At 42.2% G+C, this 23,797-nt stretch overlaps 1 long non-coding RNA gene across 1 annotated transcript in view; it reads left to right on the top strand.

Annotated features, from left to right (window-relative positions):
- Window positions 1-23,415, top strand: part of LOC134884031 (uncharacterized) — a 63,741-nt gene extending 40,326 nt beyond the window's left edge. The window contains exons 2-3 of the long non-coding RNA XR_010168367.1: window positions 2,151-2,287; window positions 20,182-23,415. This is a non-coding gene — a long non-coding RNA (uncharacterized LOC134884031). The remainder of the gene's footprint in view (window positions 1-2,150; window positions 2,288-20,181) is intronic.
- The last annotated feature ends 382 nt before the right edge of the window (window positions 23,416-23,797 follow it).

Raw genomic sequence — 23,797 nt, 5'->3', positions numbered from 1 at the left:
GAGCTCCAGCATGTCTCATCGGATCCTGTTATTTGCACCTCAGGTGGATACTTTCATTAGAGAGGAAGAACGCTAATGACTTTTTGTGCTGGTGAAAAAGACTGCATTTAAGCATGTGAAGATAGATGGATTGATAGGGTTGATAAGCACTGCGTAAAATCACAGTTCAAGGTTTTAACTGTCATCATTCTGAAAGCCTTTTCTCTCGTAACGTTATCTCTGAAATCCCACTTTCTAGAATAGAACCAGTACATATAGACAATGCAACCTCTTGCTTGTTTTAGTACTGAAGCAAACAGGTTACTGTATGTAAGAGATAAAGAATACATCGGACCTTATTGTGTTTTCAGTGACGTCTGTGATGACAAATCAATCATTGACTCCTGTTAAGATGTTGCCTCAACATTAAAAGCAGCAGCAGTTGTGTCTGCTTCACTCAACAGGCCTCAATTGTAAACCAGTTCAAAAGCAATGAAATGAAGTGATCCATCTTTGATTTAGCATTATTATTGCAGTGGGTGGAACCAGATCTTGACCTTTTTGAACACTACACAGTGTTTTATTCAAAGCTTCTTTATCTTTTGATCTATATTCAATGTCAAGTGGCACACTTATGTCATATTGGCAGATGATAACAGCATAAAAGGTCAATAAACACATTCAGAGGGCAATTTGGCACCAGAGCATTACAATAAGAGGCATGACGTAGGTGTTGGGGGAGACGGAGAAGGCAGAGACCCAATAGAACTGTTTTCCTTTTTTCACTCGACTGCTGTATGGTTATTTGAGCAGTTTAATCCAACCAATAGATCGTGTTGCTCTTGCTGATTCTGGCCTAAATGTGCTGCTGATTTAGTTGGGTTGGGTTTGACCAGACCCATAGATATAGTCATGACCTCTAAACCATCGCAGGCTAGCTCCCCTTTTTAGAGGTTGCACTCGGGAACCTGGTAGCTGTAGTCCTCATATGTTACATCCAGATTTAGCTTCAAATATTGCTCCAGGCAGATAACCCATGACATCACAGCCACTGAGATTTGACATTTTATAGTTTCAGACATTTTGTTAACCAACTAAACAAACTATTAGGGTCAGCTGTGGCTGAGGGGGGGTAATGGGTGTCTGCCAATTGGTGGGCAAGTGGTTGGTTCCCTAGTTCCTGCAGTCAAACTATCATTTGGTAAGAAACATATCCCCAAATTGCTCCTGTAAGCATGTCTTTGGTATAGAAGTGTGTGTAATTCGCGTCAGCTAAATGTAATGATTGATTATTTAAAGGGTTAACCGGACTGTACCTACAAAGAAGAACAATTGCTTTTCATGCTTTCATTTGTTTGCTGCTTCAGCAGACAAGTTGCTGCAGAGGCTAAATGGCTGGCAGCAAGCGGTGGAATTCCCCGTGGCTCTCATCTCCAGCCTTCCCTCTCCTACTTAACTCCCAACCATCCTTTCCTTCCCTTTTTCTCCACCTCTAATTTGGTCCTGTTTTCTGTCCACGTCCTCCTCCTCCTCCTCTTTACCACATGGAAGGGGGTTTCCAAATATGCTTAATTTGGCCGACTCTACTTGGAGAAGGAGCCCTTGAGCTGAGGAGCAGAGAGAGTGAATTAAAGATGGGTGGATGGAGACTGAATAATTAAAAGAATCAGAGGCAGATGGGACTGCTTTGGGGCAGTCAGACAGCTCTCCTGATATTCATTTTCAATCACCTTATACAAACTGTGTGTGTGTGTGTGTGTGTGTGTGTGTGTGTGTGTGTACTTTCATACATATGCATCATGTGTGTGTGTGTCTAATGATTGTCCAGGCATGAGCTGCCTCCCTACAGCTGAATCTAATAGACACACAGACGGCACCGCCTGCTCGCTTAATGTATTCAAATGGCTTTGGTGAACAGAATGAATAATAGATGTGATTGTGTGTGTGTGTTGTTGTGTCTTCAGTGGGATTGAGATGTGCTTGGGAACTGGGCTGTCTAAAGCAATAACATCGAAGCTCTCTTTGACGGGACAGTAGTTGTGAAAACAAACAGCAGAGGGATGTAACCGCTGTCAAACTGAATGCCTGTCTGTCTGAATAATTTACAGGGTTTCATTTGACTTTATCTTTGAGCCTACCTGTCTGTCTGCCCATGTCTTGTGTTTCTATAGGAACGAAGAAGGTGTACAGGGTCTATAGTTCCCCCTGCATGCGCCGCGTTTCAAACATCAACATCTATACGTGCTGATGATGACCTCTGATGACTTCCATTGGCCTCTCGGCAAGTCGGATGACACTCCCTGCAGTGGTGAGTGTTGTTTTTCTGTAGTTATTTTTGGGTTATACACTGGCTTGACATAAGGCATAAAACTATTGCTGGGTATATGGTTTCTTGCCATAGGGACGGATTTGCTGCTGGATTTTGAGGAAATCCAACTAGAGCACACCTCTAGACAAACCAACTGTGAAGTACATGGTACAAATAAAAAGACAAAGACTCACAGAGAAAAAGTTGTGTTCACAGTTTCTGTAAAACAATAAAGGCATGGTCAGTGATCCAAACAGTGAATAGATTGCACACCTAATAGTCTGCCAGAAAACCGCCCTTTCTCAGAACAGTAAAATGCTCTCAGGGCTGGCGGGGAAAACATCACTTTCTGCTTGGATGTAGGTTCTCTGAGGTCAGATGTCTGAATTGCATGTCATTGTTTTGCAACCTGAAACTTGTACTTTTCAACATTTTCTGAAAAGGTCCTCAGGAACATGCTGTGTGTGTGTATGCGTGTGTGTGCGCATCTTGGGTGTTTTGCTCCCCACAGTGTGATGATGATGATGGGGTAATTAGGTTGCCGATGTGGCTGCCTGCTCGCAGAATAGGTCAGACACATCAATCACAGAAACCTCCACAATGCAGTCCTGATGGGAGACTGTAAACGCTTTGTGTTTGAGTCTGAGAGAGGCGGAGGGAGATGTTATTGTGTACGATTTTTCATTACTCGTACGGGTGTGGGCTCACTCTGTATGATTATTTCAACTTGTGTTTGTCGACCCTGAGGATCTATTCACAGTGTAACAAAGAAGCCACATCACACATTGCAGCATCCTTTCCTTTTCTTCTTTCTTTACCCTGTTTTCATTTCATCTGGTGGAGGAAACCAAATTTAAAACATGACGTCTTTCCGACCGAACACATCTTTTTAAATTGCTACCTGACAGGACAGCTCTTACACAAGAATGCTGTCTGTTGGAACATACATTAGCTTGATTTTTTTCATTTCAGTTTGGTTGGTGTTGGTACTTGTTTGCCTTTGGAAAACAGTGAGCATCTTTAGCAAACCAACAAATAAATGCACTTGTTTCCAATCACTCACCATGACACCTGTTGCATGCATGTTTTGTATGCAAGTTGCTACCCTGTGATGACATGGCATTCTGTAGTCAGCCATTGGTATGACTCTTGTTGTTTTGCAAGTGACTGATGAAGAGTCACAGTGCATGTATCACACTGAAGAAATGACGTACACAGAAGCTGTTAGCAGCAATTTAACAGGACAAGCTATTAAGTTTCTCCATGTTGGTTTGGTCCATAGTTTGCAGACCTAAAACATTCCTAGAAATACAAAATAAAAACAATGAAAAAGATCATCTATATAATAATGTATAACACAAGGTGATTTACAGCATGAGATTTGACACTTTTCACATTCAAACTTGTCTAACAGGACTGTCCTTTTGCCTGACAATTATAAAACATGAAAGTATTATGTGAACGTGTGCACAGAGAGAATCCTATATGAGGCCTGAGCACTGCAGTTTCAGATCAACATTTTTTAAAGTCAGATGTGAGCTCTCGGTTCGCCCTGCAGCTTACCCATCTGCCAAGCCGAGCAAAGCCTGTCGATGATGAATCTTCCAACACCGAGGACCTCTGTCCTCTCCGACGAGTCATGCATGACTTTTGCTGAGCGCTGCCTCATAGCTTCCAGCTTATTTCAAAGGTTCAGTGCTGCACAAGTTCAAAGAGCTTGCATGCTAAATCAATGCTTATCCATATAGTCACACTGAGGCCAAAGGGGAATAAGCAGCCTGTGGTATCTGCATTTCATTTTCGTCTTTTGGCGTTGTCGCATTTGTAAGCATAACGTAATAATTAGTTCATGGTTATTGCACATCAAGAGAGGCTGGATGAGCTCAGTGCCAGTTATAGTGGAGCCAAAGTCAGCAGCGTTATGCTGAGCTGTTTGAGTCTGTTTTAACAATATATGGCACTGTTGAGGGGATTCCCTTTCTCCTGAAGTGTTTTTCAATGGTAATGAGAAATACACCATGGATTTCATTGTCTTTCTTGCTAACTGATACAAACAGTTGGGAATTGTAAAAGGCTTATTAGTGTGTACCTAGATTTGGCCGTATGTGTCAAATCTGAATGCTGTCGGTCATTTAAATCAGTGATTCTTAAACTAGGGGTCGCGACCCCAAACGGGGTCGGCAAAAACTTCCGTGGGGTCGCAAAATTATTTGTTACTTCAGTCGGAAATTAGCTGTTATAACACCTGGTGAAACAACGAAAAATAAAATGTCAATACAATGAAAATCTGCCTTTTTCTCATTCCTACACGCTGTTAAGAGGGAGAGAGAGAGAGAAAAAAAAAAGTTGCCCAGCTTTAAATGGCGTTTCGAATCGTTTATTGGTCCTATGATAGAAACAATGTAACAATCTGCGCCCACTGTTCAAACTCAATTTCTTCCCGGTTTTTTTACAATACGTCATAGTTAACTCGCCACGTTACTAGCCACGTTTGTGATACTAGCCACTTTTTTAGCCACTAGCCTAGTTATAACTTTCATCAAAAATGGACAGGTGGCTGCTAAAAAACAATGATTTGAGCTCAGAAGTGCCATCTACCTCCAGTTGTGCACCTACTCCTCCGCGATCCTCAGATGGGACAAGTTTGGCCGGTGGTGAGAATAAAAAAGACCCACCAACGAGGCGTCGCCGATACCTGAAAGAATTTCTTAAATATGGATTCACGTGCCAGGTAAAACATGAGCTCGACCACCCACAGTGTGTTATTTGCGGCGATGTTCTGGCACATGAAAGTTTAAAGCCCACAAAAATGAGACGACATCTCGAAAGCCGACATCCAGATGATGCTCAGAAACCCATGACATTTTTTTTACGAAAAGAAGCTGCGCTGCATGGGCAAAAGACCGTTGTGCATAGCCAAGCTACTGTGCCCACCAAAGCCTTGGCAGCGTCATACAAAGTGGCCCACCTTGTAGCCAAAGCACAAAAGCCACACACAATTGCTGAAAGCCTCATCCTTCCTGCAGCAATTGCGATGACCACAGCAATGCATGGTGAAAAGATCGCAAGTGTGCTTAAACAGATTCCCCTCTCCAATGATACCATGTCCAAACGCATTAACGACATCGCTAATGATATGAAATGCCAGCTCATCGAGAGAGTGAAAAACAGCCGGTTTTCTTTGCAGTTAGACGAGTCTACTGACTTGACTAATGTAGCCCATTTAATGGTTTTCATTCGCTACAGTCATGACGGGAAACTGCATGAGGACATGCTGTGCTGCTCTCCGATGGAAGGAAGATGTACTGGTGGAGACATTTTTAACTGTCTTAATGGTTGGATGGAGGAGACAGGCCTGGATTGGGATAAATGCATAAGCATATGCACTGACGGTGCCGGGGCTATGATGGGAAAACACAAAGGGCTGAAAGCCAAGGTCCTTAGCGTTGCACCACATGTCAAGTTCACACACTGCATTATCCATAGGGAGGCCCTGGCATCCAAGACACTTGAACCCGAGCTTAACAATGTTCTTCAAACAGCAATCCAAATAGTGAATTCGATCAAATCGCGCCCTTTAAATTCACGACTCTTCGCCCTTCTCTGCCAGGAAATGGGGTCTGCACATGAATCCCTTCTTTTTCATTCAGAGGTAAGGTGGCTTTCACGGGGCAAAGTTCTTACACGCCTGTTCGAGTTGCGAAGCGAGGTGCGCACCTTCCTCTCAGACGTGCATTCCCCTCTTGCAGACCATCTCACTGACTCGAGATGGTTATCACGTCTTGCATACCTGGCGTGCATATTTGACAAATTAAATAGTCTCAACCTGTCACTACAAGGCCCCAGCACAAACATCCTGACCCTCTCAGACAAAGTGAATGCTTTCACAAAAAAATTGCAGCGTTGGGCAGCCCGTGCAGAGAGTGGGGACTTTGAAATGTTCTCGGAGCTGCACGACTTTTTGGAGAGTGACATGAATGCCAATTCATTGAAAGAGTCAATAACCTGTCATCTTCGTAGTCTCCTCGACAAATTCAATAAGTATTTCCTCACGGAGAATGTAGAGCCTTTTGACTGGGTACGACAACCATTCACCAACTGCTCCTCAAACAACCTGCCATCTGAGCTCGAGGATGCGCTGATTGAGCTGTCCAGCGACCGCACATTGCAGGCGTCGTTTGCCTCAAAAACTCTAGATGAATTCTGGCTGTCAGTTGTGCAGGAATACCCCGGGTTGTCCAAGGCTGCCATGGACATCCTCACGCCGTTTGGATCAACCTATCTGTGCGAAAAGACATTTTCGTCCCTGGCCTACATAAAGAACAAATACAGATGTCGTCTCAACAGCATGGAGGAGAATCTTCGTGTTGCTGTGAGCAGCATCGATCCCCGAATTGACCTGCTATGCTCGCTGAAGCAGGCCCATCCTTCTCATTGACATGGCGTCCGTATAAGAGGAAGTGAGATCGTTCCAATCATACACACTCTCTGTTGACTCTTGACTCCCGTTTGATTTGGACATTTGTTTCATTGCTTTGTTTGTTCCAGTTCTTGTTTGCGTTAATAAATTGTTGCCGCCCAGGCCTTTTCTTACACATTGCCTATTTGTTTTTGCTTGATTGACAGTCGTTACCATGGGTTTGCAATGCATAACGTTGTCCTGGCAACGCGATTTACAGCCCGCCCCCAAACAACCAAACTGCAGATGGCATTGCTGTTTCTTTCAAAATGTATGACTATCACTCAAATCATTGGAGACGCAAACTCGTAAATTAATTCACACAAAATCGTTCCTTTTCCATAAAATAATCGTCATACATTGTTAATTTGTTTGGATTGGAACAAAAAATCGGTTGCTACGGAAACGTGACGTCACACTTACACACTTTTGGGAAAGTGGGGTCACCAAACCTCTCCAGTTTTTTTTGTGGGGTCGTCAGACAAAAAGTTTAAGAACCACTGATTTAAATCACTGAGGGCGATCTACTGTGAAGGTAGGAAATTCACATGTCTTGGTTTGGGTCTCACTGCGAACACATGCTGATGTGGTCTCATTCATAGCCTGTAGCCATATCATGTTACAGTGGGAAAATACTCCAAAACCACCTTCTACTACATCCTGCCTAAATGATTTAGTGTGTTTCTAGGAGAGATGGCAGCCTATTATCCCATATATACTGTATAACTTGAACCTCGGTGGTCCCTAACTGATTCTCAATGCATCGTCCTTTTAAGCACATTGAGCGCCTTCCTTTTTCCTCTCCCCGGTTGTATTTTGTTTTATTGATTTATTTATATGTGTTTTATATATTTCAGTTAGTTTTTTTGTATCAGTTCATATCCTCTCCATATTTTTCCTAAAAGTTTGGAATGGGGTGGGTTTAGAAACAAACTATTTCCCTTCATGCTGCTCGCAGTGTGTGAAGGGGCTTCACTAATTAGATCTCTGCGACCACCTACCTTGATTCAGGGACCTTGTTTTCTTCCAGACCTTTCCCTGTCGCTATCGTTAGTCTTGACCCCTGACCTGCTGGTAATTAAATTTGCTTCCTCTCCGACAGTTACAGCATTGCTAGCCAAATGACACTGTACATGTGTTGCCTCCAAAAGTTAACGTCTGGTTTGGTAATGCACTGGCTGTAAATACAAACAAAGCAAGCTGTGGATAACAAGCACAGCGAGACCTCCTACAATCTTTTGATGACTTTACGTGGCCGATGTTTCACTCTTAGTAGGCAAGCCAAACTTTTACAGCAACAGAGGATTGGTGCAGTGAAATTGCAATCTAATGCCAAAGTATGTCACAGCGAAGCATTTAAATAAAGCTGATGGCAATTTGTAACGGGAACGCCAGATTATTGATGCTGTTTACCTCATGATTCTAATAACAAGATTTGATGTATTGGCCTCTTTGAAATCTCCGAGACTTTGTTGTATTCCCAGTTACTTCATGCTATTAATGGGCCCTATTGTGCTTTTTGGGGTTTCCCTTGTTGTATACGTTTGTGTGCATGTAAATGATCTAAAACATGATGAAACATTGAAGTAGTCACAGTAGAAGCACAAACTACTAATAAAAGGTTCACTTTATTTGGTTTTTTAACTTATTCGCAACTTCAAAAGCAATGCTGGATTTTCAATATTAGTCATTCCTTTTGATATTTTGATAGCGACCTTCTCTGGGACTATTCGTTTTTTGAAAATATTTCTCTGTGAGTATGCTCCAGAGCTCAGAGGATAAATAAAACTCTTAATACAGCAAACCTATGCAACCCTTAAAAAGCTCAAGGTTGGGCCATGAGGAGTGCTTGCGCATCATCCTGCTTTCACAGTAAACACACATTGTTAATTAATTCAGGCTTCAACTGCTATTTTTATACAACACTTGGTGACACTAATCATACATTTTCCAGTGATAATAATAATTGCCCCTTCTAATCCTGCCATACATTTGTAATTAACTGGTGGAAGAGTTTATCATCGTGAGAACAGGAAGGACTCTGAATTATTCTTGGGGCAAAACAAATCATTTTCTGCAGTGTCAAGGATTTGTAGTTCCTTGATGCACACAGCAAGGAGCTGAGCAGTCAGAAAAGGGACAATTGTGTAAGCAGAATGGCAGATTAATTTGTGGGATGCCGGGGGTGTGTGTATGCGCGGTCAGTATGGGTGAAAAAGAGAAGGACAGAGAGACAGATTGATGGTGTCCTGTGCAGTAGGGGGTGAGCCATGTGCTGCTGAGTTGAGTGCTATAACACTTCTGTTGATGCCGTTCTCCAGAGAGAGCGTGTCACTTAGAAAAAACATGGTAGTAAAGAGGCAGAGACACAAAAAGAGAGAATGATCTGAACCACCAGATGCTGCATTTCTCTCTTCTCCTCTTCTATCGCTTTGTCTAGCATCCATATTTCTGACCAAATCATGTTGTTTTTTTATTGGAAAAAGAGGCTTTGAAACGGAGTCCTTCAGTAGCGGCAGTCTATAACACCAATGATGATGTGCGACCTTTTCTTGTATGACTCATTATTCATGGGATATTCAGTCCTAGTAAGAAGACATTTGTTTTGTTGATAAAAGCAAAAACAAGGAAAGCTTCGAATCGTTTCCTGGTTGCCATAACAGTTGACAGATCAAACTAAATACCAATGATCAGAACTTCTGGAATGTGTCTTCAACGGACAATAGGTGAATCTGGCTCTCTGGAGTTATGAGCTGTGTGTGGTGGCCTTTTACTGTTGGAAAAGATTACAGTCCTCCGTCATCAATCTGTCATCATTAATAATAACACTGACGCTGATTCCACCTCCACACATCCTGCTCCTCCGGAGTCATTATATCAAAGGCAGTCACGGCCAAAACGCTCTGAGCGACGAGGTGTTGGATAAGATTTGTTTCAGTTCCAACTGTGCCTGAACCTCGCTGTATATCAATACCAGGAAAGAGACCAGCTGTTATCGGCCCGACAACACACAGAGCTCTAGGAGTTTAAAGCCCCAATGACCAGACACTGGGGGAAATGGGATGAGGACTGAAATGAGAAAGGTGATGCATTACATTTTAAGTCAAAGTTTGGATTGTAATTTGGGATACCAAAAAAGTAGAGTAAGGCAATTGCCATTTGGATCAGTGTGATCTGGACATTCAGAAGTAAAGAACTGCCCTTTTTCCTGCCTCTGCCGTCCTTTCTTCAGAAAAAGAAATTGAAAAGGGTTAAAGGTCAGTACTGAGGAAAAAGGCAGTCTGGTTTCAATTTTAGCAGCTGTATGGGATTACGAAAGAAGCTGTAGCCCCGGTCGTGTCTTTGGGGGATCGTGGGGCAATGAGATTCCCGCTAAAGTCATTTAGAGCTTTATCAGCACTAGCCAATCACTGTGGCCACTGTGGACCATCCATCATGGCAAAGAGAGCCAGGCCAGGGACGCCTTTGTCACTAGATAATGCATTGTGAGGAGAGAAGGGGGGAAATGTCTCGAGTGGAGAGTGTATGTCCTCCACTGTCCTTAAAGGAAGTTATTTCATTCTGATGATAGTGTTTGACTTTAGGCGTGTGTGGAGCAGCAAAGATTAAATACAAAAACAACAACTAACAACCAAAATGACCCAGAAGCTCTTCCTGCCCCCTAACAACCATATTTTTTCTAGAAACCCCAACAACACACCAGCCACCAGAGGGCTCAATGTCCATCCTCATCACCAAGTCTGGAGCAAACCCCAACACTCAGCCACTGGAACATTGGGCTTGATTAATGCCCTGACTCTTCCAACTAACAAGTAAGAGAAATAGAGAGCCTGAGGATGAGAACAACCCCGAACAGAAGAGAAATACACAAGCAGTGAATGGAGGTTTGGAAGAACTGCTTTTCTCATGAGGTTTTACCCCGGTAACAGCAGCAGCAGCTGTCTTTAAACTGGAAGAGAGACCTGGCAGAGGCATGTTATGTCCCACCTCTGCCAGAAAGAATTGAGTCTCAACAAAAAGAAATCCACCACAGAGATTAAAGGGATAACAGTCTACTGAAAGTAGTCTCAGCAGTGCCAGTGGGAGATCAGAGAGAAAGGGAGGGAAAAAGCAGAAGATCTTTTTTTATTAATCCAATATGAGATAGATGAGGTCTATTATATTACAGACCGAGCATATTCTTTTTTGTTATTGGCAATAATATCCTCCCCATACTGTACCATGAAAGATGCAAAATGAAAATGTCCTCTTTAATAAAAGTGTCCATCAGATAGATGTTTTCTGTTTTGTGTTTGCAAAGAAGCAACACAGTTTAATCTTACGCCACAGGTCCTCTGACAACAGGGAACAGGAGATAACCTTCACTAATGTAAATAATACAGCATATTTTTTATTACAACAAACATTAGTATTACATCTTTTAAACCGAGCATGAAATCAAAGTAGCAGAAGATGCATAGCTAAACCACATCTAATCTATACGTTGAATATAAAATGTTGTATATCTGTGAATGTGAAACCTTTGTCCTCTCATTACTCATGTTGGGACATCTGTGTGTTGGCCTGCTGTAAGACCGTGAGTCCAACTCTGCAAGTTAGATTTTCACAAAGTAATTTATCAAGCTCAAAACGATATTGTGTCAGGACTGTTTCTGTGGTGGATTTGGATCAAACAGTGGAAATCGAGGAAGAATTGAGTATAGGCGTGTGTTAGTAGAGACATGCGCTTCTTCATAGCTCTCTTTCTATGATGGATTAATTTCTGGGTTATCTTGAGAAATAAGTTGTAGGGTGTTTTCTGCTCCTAGAGCTGCGGGTTGCATGAAAAGGTGGTGGATCTGTTATGACAGAAATGTCATGTAACATGTGACCAATAATCATTTTATTTTAGTTGAGTAAGTGATGAAGTGACGACCCACCTTGACTGTTAATAGAAGAAATACTGAGACTTATCTACTAAAAAACAACATAATCAGTGGTATCCAGTAAAGACATATTGCATGTTTAAGTGACAATACCATTGAGCAACTCTAGGGAAAATGACTTTTTTGGAGCAGAAGGAGAAAGAAGGCATAAAGTCGGCAGTAGGAGAAGATTGGGGTTGCTGAATTGTTCAAGAAACAATACAGGACACAACTGTTTCCGACCAAAAAGACCTTTGGCCACGGCTGCTATTGCTAGATTGTAACAGTGATTTGTAACAGAGTTGAAGGGCACTGACATGGCATGAGAACAAAACAACATATATTTAAAATGAGTTTTCACTTTTTTCATTTTGCACAAGCGATGTTCCAGCAGCCCACCTCCGTGACTGAATGGGTTTTACTCTGGGACCCCCTCCGCCGTCAACAGCTCTCTGTGACTATTACACACACACTTCATTTCCATTGCTGGCTTGTGTTTGTGTCTTTGAGTTAAACATTCATATCTCATTAAAAGATAAACTGCCATTGTCTTTTCCCAGGTAAAATGTCTTTATATTGATACAACTAAGCCGTTCTGCGGGTTGATGAACTTGGTAATCACAGATGATGTTTCTCATTGGCCAAAGAATCCTCTCTTAACTGATTGGTTGTTTTTCTCTTCCAGAAACCACAGTCTTCATATATTTGCTTGATACTTAGTGATTACTATGCAGACTAGGCTTCACATGCTGTAGATTTAGGTGATCCCGCTGTCAGATTTAGATTCAGATTTCACCAGCCTGAGATCTTATTCCACTTGTCCTGAAATGATCTATTTCCTCCTTTTATTGCTCTCTTATGTGACTAAGTTGAGCTGTACGCTGTCATTTTCTTTGCCCCAGGGGACTCTCAGTCCCTCTTATGTTTCACCACCAGACTGGAGGCAATCCATAGTCGATTGTAGAGTGAGGAGTTCATGCACTCATAATGAATGACGCTGCTACCTCCGCTGACCTTTACTCAGTCCTGAAATGACTGCTTAGTTTAGAAAACATGAAAAAAAACGGCGTTGTTTCTGTCCTGACAGACAGCTGTGAAGGATTTCCATTCACCTGACTAGTCATGAAAGACGCTCTACCTCGACTGACCCTCAGAGCGGGTTGGGAAGGGGGAAAGTCATTTAGCATTGTGGCACTCATCAGGATGACTCACTCCCCGCTGCCAGAACCAGATGAGAGGGGAACTTCCCTTCTTTCGTCCTCCAGTGACTCCTGCCTGTCCTCTCTTTTCTCTGTGTTGACGTTTCAACGGCACGAATAGCACCCGGGTAATATTTAGGTCCGGATTCTTTTCTTCCCTCCTGGCAGAGTGTCAGACACATTTAAATAAAAAACTAGAGATGGGCATAAAATGAGGTGAAAGCCAGCGGGTGAAAATGATGGAGGGAGGAAATAACGTGGAGGGATATTGTGTTTCCAGTACTGTATGGCTGCAGGAGGGTTTTATAACAGAGCTGATTCCAAGCACCTGTCTCCTATTTGAGAGTGAGGCTTTGCCCGTCAGTGTTGTGCAGTCCATCATTTCTATGGCAGGTAGGGTGCTGGAAGACACTTTTACAGCTATCTGTTCCATTTCCTGGGCTGGCATTGCACCAACACACTTCTCTTCAGCAAATTCTGCTGCATTAAAACAACTTTTCTCCCTGCACATATGTCTCACAAAGATGGCTGTGCAGTGTGCAAAAGCATAATCTCCTTATCAGACTAGATGTATATCACGCTATGAAAACATGACGCAGCCCCTTGGTTTGATTCATCTAGCACACAAGCCACATTAGTGGGGCTGAGGTTGAGCAGAGAGAGGGATGGTAAAAGCATTTGCGCATGAGACAAGACATCAGTCCCAGCCAGAGCTCTGGCAACACTTCTTGGGATGTTTAAAGTAGCTATAAAATACTTCAACATGTCTTTAGTCCTGTGGATCTGTGGTTTGTGGGAAATCCCTGGGGAAGATCGGAGGGGGAAAGGAGGCACACCCTCGCTTGCTTTAAGCTATACGGGTTGTACTGTAACCTTTACTTATTACTGAACTTTTTAGGGAGGCACCTTACTAGCTACGAATAATCAAAACATACATGGCCACTGAATCTTCAAAGTCCATTTTACTTGTTGGTCCTCTAAAGTTGGACTGTTGTATAACAAGACAGGATGGACTTTGGTTAACTGCTTAGCATGCTCATGTCAGTAGAAATTCCAGCAAAACAATTCATAGGGACATTATGTCAAAACTGTTACTACTTCACATTCTGTTGATAAAGGTTGCCATGTACGTGTTGCTGTAAGGGTCCAATTCATTTTCAGCATCTTCCTACTACTGTGAGGGACTAGAAAGACCTTAAGTTGTGTTGGACAACAGAGAGCATTGTTACACACAGTTACAATGCAGCAACCAGGTTACACGGGCACATCAATGAGCCTAGCTTTTAGTCTATGACTCACTGTGTCTGATGCCTCAGGACTTGCCGCATATTGATCACAGCTTCTAGTTCAGTGAGCAAACACAGACGCAAGACTGGAGCAGGCTATCACATTTCAATATCCACTCTAACATGATGGTGCCTATTGATTGGGCTCATCCCAACGGCTGCTAATAAATACCTTGTTGCTTCAGCTGCTGCAGTTTTACCCTGAGCTTGCATTTCTCCAATATGGATCCTCTGTGCTGCATAAACCCCCCATTTGCTCGAAGTCGAACCTCTTGCCCTTGCTTTCTAATAAAGATTAAATATATACCATCTTCGATAATGGTGTTGCGGCGATAGATGGTAATAAATGGCTTTAAGAAGAGCCGGACCATCATCTTGCCCAGGGAGGGAATCAGGAAATGAGTAGCTGCAGTAATTGTGTGTTTGTGTGTGTGTGTGCAGAATGCTTTCATTCCCTTGCAGAGTACTTGCAGTGTACAACACGGAGATAGCAGGCTGTCTGGCAGGCTTCAAGTTGTGTAATTATTTTGTCTTTTTTTACACACCTGACCATCCTCCTCACTCATTCAGAGAGTTGTGACAGCAGAGTGAGTGACAATAAACTGAGCTGCTCCTCTCTATCCTCTCCTCGTACATTTCTGCTGAGGCAGCGATGTCAATAGGGCTGTCTACTGTAGGTCACCTCAGTCACAGTGATCACGGCGATGCATTTACTTTTTGAGTTCAACAAAAACTAGGTTAATGATCCCTTTTTATAACTATAATTGTTTTAAGCTATGATAGCCAATAAGCCAATGATTAATGGATTTACATGACATTTTGTGCAGGCATTTGTGGCTCCCAGAAGAGGGATCCTGCTCTTGGTTGATGCACATTTTCTCCACCATTATGAGCTTAGTTTTTGTGGTTTGCATCGAAATGTCCTGACAACTGGATGGATTGCTAAGAAATTCAGTTCAGACATTTATATTCCTCTCTGGTTGTATTTTATTAACTGTGGTTACCCCTCGACTTTGTCTAGCACCATCAATATCACCATTACTTTGGTCGAATGATGACCCCATTCACTGATGAAGACGTGGTTGAGTGCTCACTCAAAGCAAGTTAGGCTAACAGAGGGTATGAGCACAGAGATTGTTGTTTTCTTGCACAGGGCTGCGGGGACTTTTAATCTGAGGGACATCTTTTGAAGAAATGTAAATCGTTGATTTTTTTGTGGAAGTCGGAAAATAAGCATCAGAAGACAAGGCAGTGACTAGAATAAGAAAGAATTGAACGGAAACAAGTTTTTTTCCCAATCAATCAACGTACTGAAACAATGCTACATATGTTGGAAAGAGGAAATGGAACTGGAACCAATGAAAGAAAGGAACATACATGATCAAATCAGAAAGAAAAACAGTGAGAGTGAAGACAAAGCGAGTTCTTTACTGAAGCTTTGGGATCTGCTGAGCTCACGCATCAAGCACTCCTGTCCCTGTGGCCATTACCCACAAGCCCCAGGGCTGGACACCCATCCTATCCTGTCCCAGGGAGACGCATCAGCTGACATGGTCGAGTGGAGGGACAGGTGCTGCGTCCCAGCAGGGGGACAATGTATGCAATTCCTGTCTGGCATGCAGTCAGGTGTGTGTGTGTGTGTGTGTGTGTGTGTGTGTGTGGACTCTGAGAGTGAAAATCTGGCGAGGCAGCAGGGATAGGTGGAAAAAAACGACGATGCACTTGGACGTGATATAAGGCAGTACTACATATGCACATACACACAAACACACACACCTTAAATGCCTTTCACTAGGTTTGTTGAAGTCAAACGATCCGCTCAAGGTACATTACACCCAAGCAACACCTCTGCCTACCTTAAACACATTCAGGCACGGAGTCATTTCTTTGGAATCAAAACATTCATTAATGAATATGCTGTACATTTATATTATACCAGCAGTTTAGATTACAAAAATAGCTGCAAAATTCACAATATCTCCACTGCATTATGTGTTAAGTCTCACATTAAAGTTGCTGAATGTAGATCCACACCTCGACAGCCTCATGTGGTAGTCTGAGATCCTGAAGTGTGTGAACTTCACCATCACAGATTTATGAGAGTCTGTGAGTAAACGTTTTTTCTTCCTGTCAAGTGGAGAGAGAGGGGATGAGGCCAGTGTGTTTCTCTTAGAACTTCAGTACAGTGTGTAGGGGTTAAATCCAGCAGCTGGCTGCGGTGTTTCTGAGTGGAGTTGGCATACTTTCTGTGGCTTTCCTCTGGGTCTCCTCCCATAGTCCAAAGACAAGCAGGTCAGGTGAATTGGAGACTTTCAATTGCCGTTGTTGTGTTTTATGAGAATGTGATTGTCTGTGCATACACAAGCGCTGTCTCTACTATCTGGAATTCGCAGTCCACAAACCTCTGTTACATCCCAGTCTCTGCATTGCCTGTAAAAACAAATGAGTGGCAAGACATAGTTAGAAATTACAGTATCCCTGTGGTGCTGCAGGCTTACTGGAAGCCAGAGCGTAGGTGCAGGGTGGAGGAAGTGTACAGCAGTGGGCGACTGTAGGTGTAATAGCAGCTAACTGTAGGAACAGGAGTAGCCTCTCTCAAGCAGCTGTTATAGACCTGATTCGCCTAACATCCCAACAGTTGATGAAAGTCCTACTTTATCCCAAAGGATTTCAAATTCATCCACGTTGCACTAAATAGCATCTTTGCCAGCTACATAATTTAAGCAGAGCACCACCTCTCCATGAGTCCCAAAATAAATTGTTTACATTTACAGTCGTAATTATTTCATCATGAGGAAATGATATCATAACATTCATGAAACTGATTTCTGTTTTACAACTCCCACTAACATGTGTAACTCTGAATAGCATTAGTTAAATAACTGTAAATCCGTTGCATCAAATCTGCAATTTGACCCTTTAACTTCAGTTTTACATGAAGTTGCATTTCTGATAGTACATGTTGGACTTATTTTCCTCTGTTGTTTATTTTTCTGTTTCTAGCACTCTAAAATGTAGAGTAACATTGGATTCATTTCTTGAAAGCATCTGCATTTGCCAGTCTAAGCATGCGTGGCAAACTGCGTTTTAATCGCAGGGTGGATTGTGTTTATGTCTGTAGTTTGTTTAGGAGTAACCGTTAAAAAAGGTACTACAGTTGGTGGTAACTTTGATATAAACGTCACTAACGAGGCAAAAGATAAACTTCCATCTTCAGGAACTACAACTTCATGCAATTTCCCCAAAAACACACTGATTACGTTGGTCTGCCGGGAAGTGGAAGTGCATTTAAAATCACCAAAATGAGGATAATATAATGAGGGAACTGGCAGATTACCACTTTTTAAAGGGTAATGCTAGTTATTTTAATCTGTCTCTGCTGATGTCTGTACTTAGTATAAGAAGCAGGAGCTCTCTCACTGGCAGTACAGTAAAAAAAATTACAATAAAAGTCAGAGGAAATAAAAGTACCAGTGGAGTGTTGTTGTACCTACACGGCCCCCCTGCTGTGCACAGGCCTCTGTGATAACGCTATCATAAGCAAAACGGCATTCTATCACTTCAAGAACACCAACGGGAAGCATGATATGTATGCTTAAGCAGAGGTCAACTTCCCTTTGTTATTCTTACACGGTGGATTTATCTGGAGGAGATCATTTTTACATAAAAAGCCACGCTACTGTATTTCATGGCCACAGTCTCAGCAATGCAAGGCTCTTCTATATATAAAACACACCCACACACAGACCTGACGGATTACAGTTGGCATCCGTAGCACAGATATGAAGATAGTCCGAGATGCAGCTCTTATCCAGAGGAAGTGAAGCTCAGCAGGGAAGGCGGCCGGGGGCCAGAAGTAGCTCTGAGAGGACAGGAAGAGGGAGGATGTTATCAGTGTCTCCATCTGTGGAGGGTGGCACAAGACAAGCGGAGAGACACACCTTTCATTAACCTTCGCCTTCCTCCTCTTGTGGTCAGATGGCCGATAACACATCAGAACAATGCATGGAAAGTTACTCCTAATATTGTTACAGACGTTTAAGATTTGTCGTTATCCAAGTCAATCAATGTCTGCTCATTTAATGTTTCATGCATTTCAGCAGTCTCTATCCGTCTTTGGTGATGAATCACTTGAACTATACGTTGATGTATTTAACCTTTGAGATATTTCCTGAGGACATTCAAAAACAGATCATCCAAAAGATTTCATTAAAGACATGTTATTACCTGTAATATCAAGCAACAAGCCCCTCCCCATAGACCCCCATGTTAGAATTCCTCACTCTACAGTACAAATAAACATGTGTACAGCATAGTCACCTGGATAGATGAATTGTTTTGATCAATGTAGCACACTTCCCCATTTCTGACAACTTTGTAAGAGGTGAGTTTTATTGAAAGGTGCCATAGAATGCATCTATCTGGTATGTTTAGATCGCCCATTTACTTTTGAAGAGATTGGTTTTGTGCAAAAGTATTTTTAGCTCGTTGTCAATGTTCTTTCTCTGTCATGCAGTATTACATTCAGCATGTTCCTTGTACATGTTGCATTGAGTACAAAGGCAAAGACTCAATAAACAGGAGAAGAGACTATTCATACACTCCCTCACATTGATCATTAAAGTTTCATCCCTTCACATTAGCCTCAGTCAGTGAAGCTAATTCAGGAAGTGTTGACAGGAAGTAGCTAATATTTTTCAGCAGCAGTTGACCTTTGTCCGGCTGCAAGTGTTACGATGGGGAGACCTGTAGCTTAACGCTGGCTGACAGCCTTGTCATGTAAGACTTGATTGGTCCCTTGGGGTGTGTCAGACCCTGACATGAAAAAGAGAAAAAAAGAAATTGGCTTGTTAACATTCATGAGAAATGATCACCATGTCAAAGGGAGAGCTTGGACGTGTCATCTCTGCAGACGGCACTGATCTATGTGACCGGCTGTCCCTCTTCCATTCAGCCCTGTGATGTATGGATCCATCTCATCTGCACCTCTTCCTTCTTTGTTTCACATCCTCCATCCCTTTGCTCCTTTAAACCCTTCTTCCTGCCCTAACTACTTTACTTACTTATTTCCTTTTTTAATCCTTTTCTCCCTCCCACCTTTCCTTTCCTTCCTTTTTCCACTTTCTTTCTTCTATCTTTTGCTTACTCCCTTCTTTTATGTCCGTCAAAAACTCTTGATTCCTTTCTCATTTTCACCTTCCTTCCTTCGTCAGTTCCTTTACTTCCTGCTTTGTTTCATTCCTTCCTTCTTCCTCTCCGTGTAGGTTCTTTCCTTACTTCTTTCCTGTCTCCTTCCTTTCTTCTCTTCCTCCCTCCTCTCACTTCCTTCTCCACTCTTTCCCTTTTCGTTCTTTCCATCTTTTACACACTCCCACCTTTTACGTCCTTCCTTCCTTTCTTATTTCACTTGCCTTCTCCCTTTCTTTCCTTCTGTTTCCATTCCTTTCCATTCCTTTCCTGCAGCTTTCCTACCCTTCCTTGCTTTCCCCCCTTATTTGTCCTTTTCATCCGTTCCTTTCCCCCTTCTTACATTTTCATTTCATTCCTTTATTCATTTTCTTCCTTCCTTCCTTCCTTCCTTCCTTCCTTCCTTCCTTCCTTCCTTCCTTCCTTCCTTCCTTCCTTCCTTCCTTCCTTCCTCCATTCCAAATTTCACATCTCAAGCTTTTCTACTTTTAAAACTGTCCAATCACAAATTATGCTGAACATCACCACCTCTGCCTTGTCAGCAGTCTGAATGAGGCCACAACGCACCTATGAGCAGTATAAATATCCAACGAGGGGGGAATCTGACATACTGTGGATATGAATACCTACAGTAGCATCACAACACAGATCCCAAGGCCTGATGTCGATATGTATGTGTTAGCATATCTCCGCTTATCATCCACCTGTCCATGCAGAACCCTCCCATCAGCAGGCGGCTCAGAGCACCTGAGCTGCTGACCCCTCCCCCATCCTGGAGCCATAACGTTATGTAACATGTGAATGTAAGCTTTAATAGGCAGTCTAAATCACAGACCTGTCACTTTGTGCCTCCATTCAGATTAATGTACACATCAACCGGCCAGGCATTAACCCCCAAAGGTCCTCTCAATGACACACCTCAGCGCTCTGTGGCTTTCTGCGCACAGAAACACACACTGAAGACCCCGGCGAGGCTTCTCATGCTCTGGCTAAGAAGCATTGAAAACGCCGACATCTTCACCAGGGAAGTCCAGTAAACCAGCACTCTGCAACCTTGGGAAGAGATCACTGGAAAGAGTGAAACAATGGGAATGGCTGGGAATCAGATGCATCTCAACTGTGGAGTTCTCCAAAGAAAACACAGCCTTGTATTGTCTCACTTACCTCATCTCACTCTGTCAGACTTTTGTTAGCTGCTAAAACACAATTCAAGATGGAAAATCAATTATTCGTGATTAATATTTTTGGTCGTTATCCAGGAAGTTTGAAGGTTATGATGATGTGACTTTGAAAACAAAGGGTTTTTTTTAATGTGTAAGCATTCAAGTTAGCATTTTCCTGAAAAATGTTTCCTCCTGTGTCGCCCTTACACTCAATGCATCATCATTCCCTTGAAGAATATCTTTTAGACTATGCTTTTGACTCCCAGAGAGCCACAGCCAGTGCCCAAATGCCTCACCTCAAAGAATCAGATGTTAAGCATTAATTCTTAGGTTTGACGTTGAATTAGTGGCTCCTTTTTATTTCCCTGGGACAAGTTCTGAGGTAGCACCAGATGTGGCTGTCTTTAAAGTGCTCATAAGTCACACGGGTGTCTGCTCTTGTTGGCTTTCTCAGATCTCAGGGTAATTCTCAATAGCATCTGGCTAATTCTAATGAAAATAGCTCTATCATCTGAAGGAGAGGAGACATATGAAAGGATCCTCTGCCCCCTTTTGGTAGCATTCAGAAGTGCAGCCCATAACTGAATGACTTACACCTCACATAGCATCAACACTCAGCCCTTTTTAACTTTTCACACATTCCCTTTGAAGACACATTCAGTCGCATTCCCAAGCTACACTCAACGCTGCTGATGTGCAAAGTGTTTGATCACCAAAATATAATTTAAATGTCAAAGTAGATATCAAAGGCAGTACGTAGTTACACCAGATTTATACCATTTTAATGACTTACTGTACAATATTACTCGGATATAACTTGCCATATTAACCGTGTAAGTGTTACTTTAACAAATACAAGGGCCTAAACGAACACATTACAAACAAAACTAATGGAGCACAGGAATGCTTTTCTTTTTAGAGTAAGGGTTATTCTGTGAAAAGCAATACGAATAAAAAACTAGATATTAAGTGTTAACGGTGTGGCCACCGTGACTGATAAGATAAACCGTTAAACCTGAAAGTCAAACTTTCTCAACACGAAAGCAAAAACACCACAAAATAACCAGAATGCTTAGCAACAACATTGAAAGAAAAAAAAAACCTTCAAGGATTATTACTTTAACCTTGTGGACCTGATTTCGTCAAGGAAAGCAATCCATAGGTTTCTAGAACAAAGTGAAAAATGGAAGAAAATGCACTCCGATTCCAAATTCATTCTAGCACCAAACAAATCCAAATGTATAGACTCAAAGCTTCATAACTCACACTGGATTTGGACCCTATATTGTCAGTGAGCATGGGTTAGAAAAGTCCTTGTCATCTTTGAAGCTTAATAATTAAGTCACCTTAATACAAAGTTAAGATCTAAGCTTACAAGTCAAAGCTCCTTATCCATTTAATACCTTTCAAATACTTCAAACAGTGGGATGAGTGTACTCTTCAAGTCACCCAGAATGCCTTTTCCAGGAGCAAATCACAGCCTCTCTCCGTCTTTTCTTCACTGAATGGGGACCCCTGAAATAGTGACAGAGAAGTGCTTGAATTTTATAGCGTTATAAAAGGAGTAATCACTGTGGCGTTTGTCACAATGATTAGGCCCACACTTTGGTTAGGCCTTGTTATAATTTCCAGACCCCTGGTAGAGAGCAGCTCTGTATTACACCAATTAGAGCGGTGAGTCATATGTCACTGGCCACCGAGGAATTCAGCCTCCTCCAATTTGTGCAGTAAATTTAACTCTCGCTGTTACCCTGTCAAGGTCTGTAGTCGTTCTGCTGCTGACAGACAGCTGAAACTTATTTGTCAAGGCGATGCTGTAGAGTGTGTGTGAGGAGGTAAAAGGTCAGGGTTTAATCTGAATTAAGACACAATTATATTCATTCACCTCCTATAATCGCTTTCCCCCCATTTTGTGTACCATCTTAGAATCTTCTAATACAATAAAGGTACTTAAAGGGTTTTGTTCACCTCTCCAAAAACAACAGAGTAAAATAACAAACAAGACCACTTATTTGTTATATTTGTTACGAGCCAAGCTCTCTCACAGCAGTGTCAGTGAATAGGCCCTCCCCCAAAGGCGTAATTAGATTAATGGTAGAGATGGAGAGGACCTAATGACCCTATCCCCTCGCATCACTGGATAGCGGAAATATGTATAGGCATGAAAAAGTGCATCAGCACTCGCCTGCTTCCTCCTCCACTCATCTCCGCGCCCCAGACAAGTCAATGGTCCTTGAGAACGCTCGGAGATACATTACATGAAGCCCACGGCTGAGCCATCCCCATCTGCATCACCCTGGCATTTCGTTGGTCTGCCCCCCGTGTCACAAGAGGGATGGAACAGCTTAATATGGGCTGTGTGGGTGGGTGTCATTTTATTCTTAACGACAGGCAAGCAAATGAGTGTCTTACTGAGATAAGGGCTAAATGGGAACAGGGAAGTATGCGAGATAATGAAAGTTAAATGGAGAGATTTATGGGGTGAAATAACCGCACTTATAATGTCCTCCTATGTGTATCATGGTGATTATGAAACAGTTTTATGTATTCATGATGTAAAGTCTATGTTCTGTGAATCGCAGCATGTGGACAGGACAGAACACACAGGTGTCATAACCTGCACTGCTTCTAAATGTTGTTACATACAACTTATTCATTCATGTTTCCTGGGTTATTCTGTTACTCACCCCTCCTCTTGTTTCAGATCCCTTCACTTCCTGCAAGGTTTGATCCAGGTCTGCCCTGATTAATTGTTAAACTGTCCCTCATTAGTCATGAAGTCACTTCACCATTTCACCTTATCAGTCATTCCTGCCAATCCTCCTTTTTTGCCTTGGGACTTTGTTTGTTTATTCCATCAATAAATCATTAAACTCTTCCTGCTGCCTCCTTTTCTTTTAACCTGTGTTTGGGTTTCAACCGTGCATCTGCTGAGTATTGATAGCAGGTTTAGCAGCCCATTCTTTCATTGTATTCACCTGGTTAAATCACCGATTTTTTAACTGACATTTGGGGACACAAATGCACCAGGGAGAGGACAACTGTTTCCTAACATGAATTAAAAACAGGGTGAATTTCAATTACTTTTAGGAACTAATTTAATGAGGACACACAACAAAGTTTTAGTGAAAATGTTTGATTATTTTGCAGAGTGTCTCGGTATACACAGACAGTTTGAAACCCATTTCAAATACGTATTTTTGCTGTTACATTGTTTTCTCCACTTAAGCTTCATGATATCCAAAGCCAAATGACAGTTCAGAAATAATTGTGCTTAAATAAAGTATTCCCTCAACATCATTTCCACTTCCA

Source organism: Eleginops maclovinus, chromosome 21, assembly GCF_036324505.1.
Source record: "Eleginops maclovinus isolate JMC-PN-2008 ecotype Puerto Natales chromosome 21, JC_Emac_rtc_rv5, whole genome shotgun sequence".
Lineage (NCBI taxonomy): Eukaryota > Metazoa > Chordata > Actinopteri > Perciformes > Eleginopidae > Eleginops > Eleginops maclovinus.
The sequence above is the reverse complement of the archived record's forward strand: the minus strand, read 5'-3'. Positions and strand labels throughout refer to the sequence as shown.